We start from the raw sequence: 3,906 nt of genomic DNA on the forward strand, positions 1-3,906 counted from the left end.
CAATCTTCTCTCCATTTATTGTGATGCTGCTCATTGGTCCAGTTGTAAGGATTTTTGTTTTCTTCATGTTGAGATGTAATCCATACTTCAGACTGTATTCTTCAATCCTCATCAGTAAGTATTTCACTGATATTCCTAAGGTTTTCACTGGCCAGTTGTTTGAGAAGTGGATGGCCCCTTCCTTTTTCCCAGTTTGTCTTAGTCTGGAAGCTATGCTGAAATGTGTCCACCATGGGTAACATACAAGCCACCACAGTATGACAAAGTGACAGATGAGTGCATATTTCCCTGGTATTACTGTTCAATTTATAGTCCTGTTTATCATGTGGTTCAAATTTGAACCATGGGGGTGAGTTCAGTTCCAAACTTGGATGTCGAAGTTCCATAATCCTGGGGATTCCACAAGTCTCTATCAGACCAGAAAGCCTGTTTTGTTTTGTTATGATCAAAAGTTTTGTTCCACGTTTTTCTCCTATTCTGCCTAGAACCTCCTATTATGATCCCTGGTCACTAATGGTAACCAGGTACCATCTAGTTCCTCTGGTCTCGGGGTCATGGAGACTTGGGTTTATGTGGTCCATTAGTTCTTTGGACTAATTGTTTCCATGTGTCTTTGATTTTCTTCACTCCTCTTCTTTACTGCCGATGGGGAGAGACCAATAATTGCACCTTAGATGACTGCTCAGGAGCTCTGGTAGTGTAGTGCCTAAAGCACTTGACTGCTAACCAGAAGGCTGGCAGTTCAAACCCACCAGCCACTCCTCGGAAGGAAGATGGGGGAATCTATTTCTGTAGTGATACTGCCTTGGAAGCTCAAGGAGGAGTAGTTATGAGTCAGACTCGATGGCAGTGAGTTTGGTTTGGTTTTGGTACTGTTATTGTGGAGCTGTCTATTTCTCTTTTCAATTCTGTTAAGTTTGATTTATGTATTGGATTGACCTTTTAATAATTATATAATGTCCTTCCTTGTCTCTTTTCCTGGTTTTTGCCTTTAAGTCTATTTTATTAGAAATTAATATTGACACTCCTACTGTTTTTTGGCTACGATTTGCTTAATATATATTTTTGCATCCTATGAGTTTTAGTTTATTTTTGTCTTGTGTTTAAGGTGTGTCTCTTGTAGACAGCATATTGATGGATCATGTTTTCTAATCCATCCTGCTACTCTCTGTTTCTTGACTGGTGCATTTAATTCATTTACATTCAGTGTAATGATCAATATTTATGAATTTGTTGCTAGCATTTTGCTGTTTTATTCATTTATTTTTGTGGTGTTGATGGTTTCTTTGTTCAATATTTTTTTTTGTACTAATTTATTTTGTTTAGGGATGTGGTAGTTATGTTTGTGTGTCAACTTGGCTGGGCCTGGTTGAGTGGCTGGGCAGCTGGTGGTAGTTATTCCCCACGATGAGAGTGGCAATCAACTCCATGGTGGAATCTACCACAAGCAGCTGATGAGTAGCTGCCTTTGAGATATGGTCTGCTTTCTGTATATAAGGAAGCCTTGGAATTGGTCTCTAGCATATGGCATGCTTCGACCCTCCATGTAGCCATGTCATTGTTCAGCAGCCTGCCATGCTCTGCTGACCTTGGTACTTTCAATGAACTTGAATTAATGTCCTGCCATGTGGTTTGGTAACATCAGGACTGTGTCTTTTTACTGTCAACCTTGGGCTTCTCAGCCTCAGCAGCCAGCAGCTGTCTGAGTGAAGAAATGCCTCTAGCTCCAGTGGGCTGGGAGCAGGAGGAGAGCTGCAACACAAGGTTGAGGGGCTTTCACCCAGCCCCTAGAGCTTGGCACTTTGAACTTGGACATAAAGCCTCCAAACTGTAAGAGAATAAACTCCTGTTTGTTAGGACCATCCCATCTGTGGTATATTCTTCTCAGAGCAGCACTAGGTAACCAGAACAAGGGAGGTCTGGTGGCATAGTGCCTAAGGCATTTGAATGCTAACCAGAAGGCTGGTAGATTTTCTTGTTATTTCCTTTGTTGCTATTGTTTTAGTGTTTACTGAGATCTTATGATTTTATTCTTTTTATTTTGATGAGAACATTTATTAATTTTCTTTAAGATAACCTGTATTTTATTATTTTCACAAGTTTATAGCTTTCCATTCTATCTTGATATCATCTTGACTTCCTCTCCATTTCAAAGTTCTGTAACTTAACAATTTAACCCTTCTTTTTGCTTTGTAGTTATCAATTATAAATTGACATCTCTGTTTGCCTATTTTCAGTCTTACAGGTTTATTTTATCATCGATATTTCTGTATCTGGGTTGTTTTCTGGGTGACGTTATGTCTAAATCTCTAGGTATTGTCTGGGTGACGTATATGTCTAAATCTCTAGGTATTGTCTGCCATTATTGGTTCTTTGTCTATGGGCTCTCTTTAATATTTCTTATAGGATTCATCTGTTTTTTTCAAATTCTCTTAATGTCTGTTTATCTTTGAATGACCCAATTTTGCCTAAACCTAAGGGACTCTGGTAGTACAGTGCCTAAGGCATCTGATTGCTCACCAGAAGGTTGGTGGTTCAAACCCACCAGCTACTCTGTGGAAGGAAGACTGGGAAATCTTCCATGAAGATTTACCACTCAGAAACCCAATGGGGGTCTCTATGAGTTGGAATCAGCTCAATGTCTGTGGGTTTTGTTTCTTTTGTTTAGGCACATACCTAAGAAAAATGAAAATATGTCCACACAAAAATTTGAACATAGCAGCATTATTTATAATAACCAAAAGGTGGAAATGCCTAAAAGATCAGAAAATGCATTATATCCATACAGTGCAATATTATTAGGGCATAAAAAGAAATTACTGTTACATGCTACAATGTGGGTGAACCTTGAAGACATTATTCTAAATGAAAGAAACTAATTATACCAGGGCATATATTGTCTTTTCTCTTTAAAAAAAAAAAAAACCCAAGCTAAACCCATTGCTGTCAAGTTGATTCTGAGTCAGAGCAATCCTATAGAACAGAGTAGAGCTGCCTATAAGACTTCCTAGGCTGAAATATTTATGGAAGCAGACTGTCACATCTTTCTCCCATGAAGTGACTGGTATGTTTGAACCACTGACCTTTATTTGGTTAACCACCAAGCATTTAACCACTGTGATATCAGAACTGAACAGGTGTGGGAAAGTGAACACAACTATTCCCATGAATATATATAGGTCTGACAGAGGATATTTTTACATATGTATTTATATGTGGTACAAATAAATCTGTGAATATAGTAGAGCACACTGAGGGCATGAAAAATTTTTAGCTGTAACCAAACATCTTGAGGGAATGTATCACTTGGCCTGGGGCTCAAGACAATAGTTTTGGGAGACATCAAGGTCAATTGGCATGTCAAAGTCCACAAAGACAATATTTTACACCCTTTGGTAGGTAGTGACTGGGGTCTTAAAACTTGTGATTGGCCATTTAAGGTGAAACTATTGGTCTTCTCATCTGGAGCAAAGAAGAGTGAAGAAAATCAAAGATATGGGTTAAAGAACTAACTGGCATCAAGCTGAAATATGTTTGGTATAATTGTCATTTGTTCAATGTAATGTTTGTGGTAATCACTAAGAAAATACTTAGAAAATATACATGAAAGGAATCAAGCAGAAATAAAAAATCTCAACACACACACACAAACAGCTAAACACAAAAAATAGCAAAAGTATGGTAATAGTGGGACAAAGAAGATACAAGAGACACAAAAAACAATTAGCAAAATTAATGAGCTAGGTCCTTCATTTTCAGTAATTACCTTATATGTAAATGGTCTTACTCTCCATTTAAAAGGATTTTTTAAAAAATGATCCATCTATGTGCTGTCTACATGAGACATATTTTAGGCTCAAGGATATAAACAGACTAAAAGCAAAAGGATGGAAAAGAAAATTTCAT

The sequence above is a fragment of the Orycteropus afer genome, unplaced genomic scaffold, assembly GCF_000298275.1.
Source record: "Orycteropus afer afer isolate SDZICR_OR568_19922 unplaced genomic scaffold, OryAfe1.0 scaffold00139, whole genome shotgun sequence".
Taxonomy (NCBI): Eukaryota; Metazoa; Chordata; class Mammalia; order Tubulidentata; family Orycteropodidae; genus Orycteropus; species Orycteropus afer.